Source organism: Osmerus eperlanus, chromosome 16 (genome assembly GCF_963692335.1).
Source record: "Osmerus eperlanus chromosome 16, fOsmEpe2.1, whole genome shotgun sequence".
Classification (NCBI taxonomy): domain Eukaryota; kingdom Metazoa; phylum Chordata; class Actinopteri; order Osmeriformes; family Osmeridae; genus Osmerus; species Osmerus eperlanus.
In genome coordinates, this window is record NC_085033.1 from 2,077,861 (window position 1) to 2,086,846 (window position 8,986).

Here is an 8,986-nt window from a genome sequence, read left to right on the forward strand (position 1 = left end):
TAATCATTTATTTGTCCATTCGTTCACAGTAAAATAATCAAGATGTTCAGTAAATTTACCATCAGAACTATGAACGGTGTGGTGTCTCTTCCTTAAATATCCAACCCAACCAAACAAAGACATCATTCCTGAGTATATGAAAAAATGAAACCCCAAAAAACATACAAAACAATATGTACGATTATTTTCCTTGTAATAAGAATAATCTTACGTTGTATCACTAGCTTCAGCAGTGCTTAAATAATACAAAAATAAAGAAAAATGCTCAATAGTGCCCACTCAGAGAGCAGCGCAGGGGGGGGGGGAAACAGCCAAGCAAGAAATTCTAACCCCGTTGTCTTTTAAGCATTTTTTTTTGTTCCTTTTCAACCGTTAAGTTTGTCCGCTTTGCTGCGCTGTAGAACCCCGAAGTTCAGGGTCTCGTGAATGTCAGGGCCTTACTTCGAAGTTGCTTCTCCAGACAGTGGACAGCCACGAGGTCTTCGTCCACGTCGAACTTGTTGGCAAACAAGTGATGCTACTGCAACATCCACCAGAGGTCCCCTGCCCCGTACACGCACACGGACCTGACGTGGCGTCCCTGGCAGGGCGGGTACACGGCTTCCTTGGCCTCCTCTGCACCCTCATGCGACTGCCACTTCACCAGCCTGGCGATGGCCTGCATGTCGGAGGCCATTCGTTGCCCTGGGCATCCTCTGGATGGTCGCCCACAGGAACTCAGCCCATTTCAGCAGCTCCAGGACCCTGCTGTCTGTCAGAACGTGCTCTACGAAGCCCCGCGTCACAACCATGTAGGCCCCCCCCCGATTTGATGGGCAGGTTGAAGGGAGGGGGCGACTTGTCCTCTTCCGTCCTTTGCACCTGCCCGTTCACCACCGCGTGGACCTTTTTCCAGCGCCCCTCCTTAGAGCTCGGCATGCTCTCAGACTCCATGCTGTTCCGGCCCTTCAGCGCCTTCAGGCTACGCACCATCTCCAGGTTGGTCTTGATGGGGAAGTCCTGACCACACAGGTTGACGAAGTACTTCCACGAGGCGCTGATGTTGTAGAGGTCGCGCATGCAGTTGATGTCGGCCTGGACGCGCGACCAGCCTGCGTAGACCACCCCCACTGGCCGGCTACACAGGAAGACGTTCTGGAAACAGGAAGTGATGGAGGTGACGGCGGCCAAAATGGAGGCCGGCGCCTTGGTGTCTACGTGGACGCAGTAGAAGTTCTGAGGGGCGTAAATGGACCTCAGGAGCCTCTCAAAGTTGTGCAGCTTGTGGTGGACAACCAGCGAGAAGGCAATAGGAAACTCCGCTTCCTCGCGGCTCAAAGGAAAGGGCAGGTACTTCCTGGAGGACATGAAGGTGCCGCAGCCTTGGCTGACGTTGAAGAAGTGGTCGTCTGAGATGCGGGTGCGTTCTCGCTCCAAGCTGAGGAGTTTCGCCTGCTCCACGGCCTCCGGCTCTCCTCTCAGGATGGCGTCGCAGTTGCAAGTGCCCTTGGAGCTGAGGTCGGCATCGTCGTAGTCCCACCAGGTATCCTGGTGCCTGAGGTGAGAGGTGAGCTCGTTGGGACCTGTGAGCAGCATCCACACGGCCATGGAGACCAGCGTCACAGGAAGCATGAGCCAACAGCATCTTCGTTGGGAGAGGAGCCGAGCCATCCGAACAGAAACCCTTCAGAGTCTCACCGCTGCCTCCTGTGGTTTATGTATTTATTCATGCATTACTCGGTATACTCCAGGGATCTGTAGCAACTACATAGTCGCGTACACAGAGGAGGTTTTACTGGGAGTCGTTGGAGATGCCTAGTTGCTAGTTGAACATGCAGGGTGTCGATTGGTGAATGGTGCAGCTGTGCTCGGACAGAATCACATCTGCAGACGACAGCTGCTCTGCACTGGAGCAAGTGACTGTGTCTGTACTTTCTGGATCTGTAGGAGAAGAGTGTAACTGCCCTTGGAATGAATAAGACGCAGAGAGTCTCGACTGATGCTCCACGGTTTATTTTCTCTCTCTCTCTCGCTGTTTGCGCACCGTGAAAACTGTAGCATACAAAAACGAAATCATTACTTGTCCACAGTTTCATATGAACAATATACAAATAATACACGTTACAAACTCCATACCTCACTCCGCTGACCAAGGGCATTAAACTATTACAGGTAAGTAGCAACCAAAACGAATCTTTAACCATTTCAATGCAATGCAGGATACTTCTGTTAACCTTTTATTACCGGAAACTAGACAAAAGGCACATGTGCTCTCATATCTAACAATTACCCAACAAATAAAAACACCTGCCACCTAGAGGTATGCATGAGTAATTATATGTACGAACTTTACAAGGAAGTCATACAAACAACAAAAACATTAAGCAAACACATGAGGCTGATATATAGCGGTCACTTACACTCCCACCAAATCCTGCTATGAAAAGGTAGTAAATAAATAAAACAAAGGATTTCAAGACCATACTATGTGACCATGTTGGGATTATATGCTTAAAGTATCGTGCTGTGTGCACGTAGTGTAGTGTTAATCAGCATTGCTTTCAAGGAGAACTACTAATTTCTGTATTGGGCGCTCAATGACTGAAGGTTTGAATGGACGATCTTGGTTTCTTACTGGTTTGCGTTCCCCTGTTCGAACTTTGACTCGTCTAACTAAGCCATCTCTCTCTGGAAAGGTTTCGATCACGCGTCCTAGAAGCCACTGATTTCTTGGAAGATTGTCATCTTTGACAATGACTATATCGTTCACCTTGATATTGCGCCGAGGTACGTGCCACTTCTGTCGAGTAGAAATATTGAGGAGATACTCCTTCTTCCAGCGACTCCAAAACTGTTCAGTTAAGTACTGAACTCTACGCCACCTCTTCGTCGCATACAGGTCTTCCTTCACAAACTTCCCTGGAGGTGGATGTGCAATTTTAGACTTCATCAAAATAAGATGATTGGGTGTTAGTGGCTCTAGTGCTTTAGGGTCGTTGATTCCTTCGACTGTTAATGGGCGGCTGTTGACAATGGCCATAGCTTCATAGAACAGTGTTCTAAGTGAGGCATCATCCAGTCTGCCTGAGCACTGGGCGAGAGTGACATTTAACACGTTTCTGACCGTTCTTATTTGTCGTTCCCAAACACCGCCTGCGTGGCTAGCAGAGGGAGCGTTGAAGACGAATTCACACTGTTTGTCGGCTAGAAAAACTTCCAATAGCTTCTTGTCACATGTCTTGAAGGCTCCATTAAACTCGTTTCTGGCTCCTATAAAGTTAGAGCCTTGATCGCAATGAAGTTGTCGAACAGCTCCTCTTAGGCTGATAAAACACCTCAATGCATTAATGAAGGCATCTGTCGATAGATCTTCAAGCATCTCGATATGGACTGCACGAGAAGAGAGGCAAGTGAAGATCAAGCCATATCTTTTATATTCCTTGCGAGCTTTCTTGACTAGGAAAGGACCAAAGCAGTCCATTCCACTGTTGGCAAATGGGGCTGAGACTTCAATGCGTTCTTTAGGGAGTTCAGCCATTCGTTGGTCTGTCGTGGAAATTTTGGAATACAGTTATAATGTGTGTGTTTCATATATGAGGAACGGAAGTCTAAGAAGAGTCAACTCCATTTGGTAGAGATGCCATTTGCAGTTTATGACACCTGGGGGGAAGAGACAGCTGGTCTGGAGACAATGTGGATTCAACTGTATTGTTATTGTGATCTGCTGCTCTGACCCTTCCTGTAGACTTGTTTGAAGTGCCCACACAAAGGACAGTTGACCATTTGACTGCTGAACTCCTGTGGTTTTACTATCTACTGGTTTGGGGAGAGAGGCCACATTAAAGAACCGTGGGAACTTGATATGAAGTCAAACTGTCACCAGAGATGTATTGTTTCAAACTGTCACTGAGCAGTGCTGACCAATCAACAGAGTTCAGAGGAATCATTTGATCTAAAGTTTATATAAGGCAGGGTTTTAGGGTTGTTCTGTATCACTCTGGCGAACGACCTGTGGCTAGCACCTCCTTCGTTATGACTGATCACAAAGTACTTTGTTAAATCTTGATTTGTACAAGCAAAATAAATTTATTGTAACCGCCATCTCTTGACTATTCAAATCTACACAGTGCCGCTAGAATTTTTCCTTATCAGGTCTTCAGAAGGTTGTCGAAGTTTTCTACATAACACGCAGTCTCTTACAAGTTTGGCGACTAGTTTACTCCCACCGATCACCCAAAATCCATTTGCTCTGAGCTCCATCTGGGTTTGACTTCGGCCCTGATGACATATTTTGGTATGACAGTCGGCTAGAATCAGCTTGGTGATGTTGCTTTCCTTTGGAAGGATTGCCGGATGTTTTAGTTCCTGACTGAGAGATGACTGTTTCAGTCTTCCACCGACACAAAGCACTTCATTGCATAAAATAGGGTCAAGACGGTATAGACGATTTGAACTTGGAAGAATCCCTCCTGTCCGAAGGATCTTTATTTCTTGATAGAAGGCTTGTTGTTGAACAAGCTTGATGGTCACTTCAGCAGCTCTGTTTCTTTCTTCAACTGTCACTAACTCACTGTGATGTTCTTGTTTAGACCCCAGCCTCTTAATCCTTGCGACCACTTTAATTAGCTTTGCCCAGGAGGAGAACTGACTTAAACGACCAAGAATGTCTGTGTAACCATGGACTTTGGTTGCGAATGTCACAACTGACTTGACTTCAGGATCGCCAACAAGTAGCTCTGTTGAGGAGTAAGGTTTTGGATGCACTTCTCGCTTCCAGAGAAATTCAGGGCCAGGAAACCAGCTCGATGAGGATATCTGTGTTGCTTGAAGACCCCTGGAAGCATGATCAGCTGGATTTTCTGTCGTATCAACGTAATGCCACTGACTTGTATCAGTGTTTTCCCTTATCAACTGGACTCGGCTTGCGACAAAGACGTGGAACCTCCGTGCCTCATTATTGATGTATCCTAGCACTACTTGAGAATCTGTCCAGAAAAATTCTTCATCAATTTTCATTTCGAGTTCACATTTCAGCATGACACTCATCTTGGTCGCCACTACAGCTGCGGAGAGCTCCAGCCTTGGGATACTCATAACCTTTGTTGGAGCAACTCTCGCTTTGGCCATGACAAGACTAACGTGCACGGTCTCAGTGTCATTTTTATACCTGAGGTACGAACACACTCCGTACCCTATGCTGCTAGCATCAGAGAAATTATGTAGCTCTATTCTGATGGTGTTGTTAAAGTCTTGTGGATGGTAGCATCTTGGAATTTTAACTTCTTTTAAATTCTGAAGGCCAGTTTTCCATTCCTCCCACCGTGGTCGCAAGTCTTCTGGCAGTAGATCGTCCCATCCGATGTTTCTACGGCAAAGCTCTTGTAGGATACACTTTCCAATTAGAGTAAAAGGAGCAATGAACCCAAGTGGATCATACAGAGACGCTACCACTGACAAGACGCCTCGGCGGGTTGAAGGCTGGTTTTTCAAACTGGTATTGAAACCAAAGGTGTCTTTTTCTATTGACCATTGAATGCCAAGTGCATGTTCTGTTGGGATTACATCCGGTTTCAGCTCAAGAGTATCAAGGGGTTTTGCTCTTTCGGAGGGATTGATGCAGTCAAGAACTTCCTTTTGATTTGAGTTGAACTTGTGAAGTCGTAGGCCACCTCTTTTACACAACTCCTGAGCATCTATGATCAGTTTCTTGGCCACGTCCACTGATGCAACACTGGTTAGGCCGTCATCAACATAGAAATTCTTCATGATAAAAGCTGATGCTGACGGGTAATCAATTTCATGCTGCTTTGCCAAGTACTTCAGGCCAAAATTAGCACATCCAGGTGAAGATGCGGCTCCGAAGAGATGGACGGCCATCCTATACTCCTGTGGTTCCCCTTCCGAATCTTCGTTCTCCCACCATAGGAACCGTAGATAATCCTGGTACTCAGGGGTTACAAAGAATTGGTGGAACATTCTTTCAACATCACAGATTACGGCCACTACTTCTCTCCTGAAGCGACAAAGGACTCCTATTAGAGAGTTAATTAGATCGGGGCCAGTCAGTAGAGTGTTGTTTAGAGAAACACCACAGAACTTTGCTGAGCAGTCAAAGACAACTCTTAGCTTGTCAGGTTTCTTGGGGTGATAGACCCTGTGATGGGGGAGATACCAGACATTCACTCCCTCTGTTGGCGTTGGTACCAACTCTGCGTCACCTCTACTTATTATTTCATCCATGAAAGTTTTGTAGTGGTCGTGATACTGTTTATTTGCCCTTAACTTCTTCTTTAGAGACTGAAGACGGATGGTCGCTAGTCTTTTGTTATTTGGTAACAAAGGTGGGCTGCCACGCTTGAAAGGGAGAGGCATCTCTAAATGTCCATCCTCTTTCTGTCTGATGTTGTCACTGAGGAACTGTATGAAATGAACATCTTCTTGGGACACGTACTTGCCCTCACAGGTTCTTTCAGTGAAATCTGACTCCAAAACCTTCAAAACATCAGTGGCTGTTGTGGTTGGCATTTCCTTCACCACAACTCTGTGGACAAAGCTTTGGTTTCCCTGTCTGTCTAAATGAGGATTGGATGAGCCTATTATACTCCAACCGAGCTCCGTTCGCTGTGCGAAAGGTTCATTTTCATCCCCTACGACAGCTTCAAGTGGGGCCAGTGCTGATGGACAATCATATCCGATTAGGAGTCCCACTTCACATTCTTGAAGCGATGGTAACTGGTCTGCTAGGTGGTTAAGGTGAGGCCACTGAGATGCCGTTTTCTTCGTTGGGATGTAAGATTTATCCACTGGAATGAAGTCACGAGTGTAAGCCTGTCCTATTTGTAGACGTTTTCCAGAACAGAGTCCTCGCACTTGTAGGCCACGAATGCTCTTACTTGACAAAACTGTGTTGACAGCTGTCATAGTGCTAAGTTTCAGTTTCACTGGTTGAGGTTCAACATTCAGGTGATTGAGCAGATCCTCCAGAATGAACGTTGAATCACTCTGTGTGTCTAGTAGTGCATAAGTAAGAACTTCTTTCTGTGGTTCTTGCATTGTAGACACCATGACTGGAACTATGCTTGAAGTAGCAGAAGCATATTGTATGGATGCATAAGACATGACTTTATGAACATCTTGATTTGTGCGATCACCTGCAGGAGTTGAATCATTCTCCTTTGCTTCCTCCGGTCTTTGTCTCCTCTCTTCATGCAAGCTGGTTGGGTGTCGACGGCTGCAGGTACTACAGGTGTGTCGTCTTTTACAATCTTTGGTGATGTGTCCCTTCCTCAAACATCCAAAGCAAAGGTGATTCTCGTGGATGAAGGCTTTCTTATCTTCAATGGTCTTTGAATCGAAAGTTGGGCAACTAGCGATGCCATGTGTTTCATCCTTGCACACTGAACAAGGTGGTCTTGTCTTGAAATTTGATGTTACTCTAGTCTCTTGGGTGGTGTTATCTGCCTGCACCTTTGTATTGAGAGCTCTTGCTCTTTTTGGTGATCTCTCGTCTGTGTCCTTGGAGTTCATAAGAAATGGGGAGGCGATGGGGTTACAAGCTATTCTAACCTCCTTGTTTAAGAACTCCGTGAAGCGTGCTAGATGTGGATAACTCCCAGATCTGTCTAGTTCATCAACAACGATTCGGCTCCATTTTCGCACAATCCACTCTGGTAATTTTCTAAGTAGTTTGTGGTTTTCTTCACAGTCATTTAGGATTGCCAGTCCATTGACGTGGGGAATAGCCTCTGCACATCCTTGTAAGAAGTCTGCAAACTCTCTAAGCGCTAAAGGATCATTTGAGCTGATCTTGGGTCATTTGGTGAGCTTGTCTCTGAAAGCTTTCTGTACAATGAACGGGTTGCCATACCGCTCTTGTAGGACTCTCCAGGCGCTCTTGTAAGCATCTTCTGAATTTCTGTAAAAGAAACCTTCTACTGCCTTGCGTGCTTCTCCAGCAAGATATGTTTTTAGATAAAACATCTTCTCGCCTGCCGGGAGCGGTTTTCCGTCTATCAGGGTCATAAAGCACATTTTCCAATCAACAAATTGTATTGGGTCGCCGTCAAACACTGTAGGTTCAGGTACAGGTAAGCGGTTTATGCTGAGTGAGCCCGCTATAGCTTGGGCTAGATTGACGGTTTCTTCAGAGGTCTTTATCAGAGATGTTGGTTGAGGTTGGAACGCCGCAGTATTTAGCTGAACTGGTTCAGTCTTTTGGTAGGCAGTGTTTGTATCATAGTTCGTCTCTACATCATGATCGCTTTCGAAACTATTGTATGCTCTCACTCGAGCTGCTGCTACCTGAACTTCTCTTTCTGCTTGTAACAGTTCTAACTTAGTTCTTTCCTCTTCCAACTTTATTCGGATGTTAGCTCTCTTTTGCTCTATTTCGGCTAACATTTTCATCTCTTCAAATTTTAGTTCACCTTCCAATTTGTTGATTTCAGTTTGTTGAGCCTGGATGACTATCATGGCTTTTGCTCGTTCCCGTCTAGCTGCGAGTTCTGCTTCAGCATCTAACCGTTTACTAGTGTTGCTAGAAACTACACTTGAGTGGTGGTTTGATTTCTCTGACATTTCTGAGATTACGGTTTCAGTTTTTGTGTAGCCAAAAATAGACCCATACGCTTCTTTACTTAACACCATTCTCACACGTTCCTTCTCCAGTCGGTCATTGTAACTCTCATCAACTGTCTCTAGTCGTTTATCCACAAGAGCAGATATCTCATCAGTTAAAGTAGCACACGCGTCCATCTTCTTAGCTATCTCTGGAGTAATGGTGTGGTTACGTAAAATGGGTTCATACTGACGGCGCACAGCATCATATTGAGTTTGTATTTCTTTTTGGATTTTATGAAGATCGTCTGGAGCGCAGAAGGTTTTCATTACCGGCCTAATCTCTTTAGCCATCTGTTTCCAGGAATCAAAAGCCTTATTGAAGACCTTCTCCTGTTTGTTGGCATCCTGGTCCTTCTTCTCTTGGCCCTTCTCTGTTAGGGTTCTTTGA

The 8,986-nt window shown here is 45.7% G+C and overlaps 1 pseudogene; it reads right to left on the bottom strand.

Moving 5' to 3' along the window:
- LOC134036371 (beta-1,3-galactosyl-O-glycosyl-glycoprotein beta-1,6-N-acetylglucosaminyltransferase-like) lies at positions 1-1,913 on the bottom strand (annotated as a pseudogene).
- Positions 1,914-8,986: the final 7,073 nt, after the last annotated feature.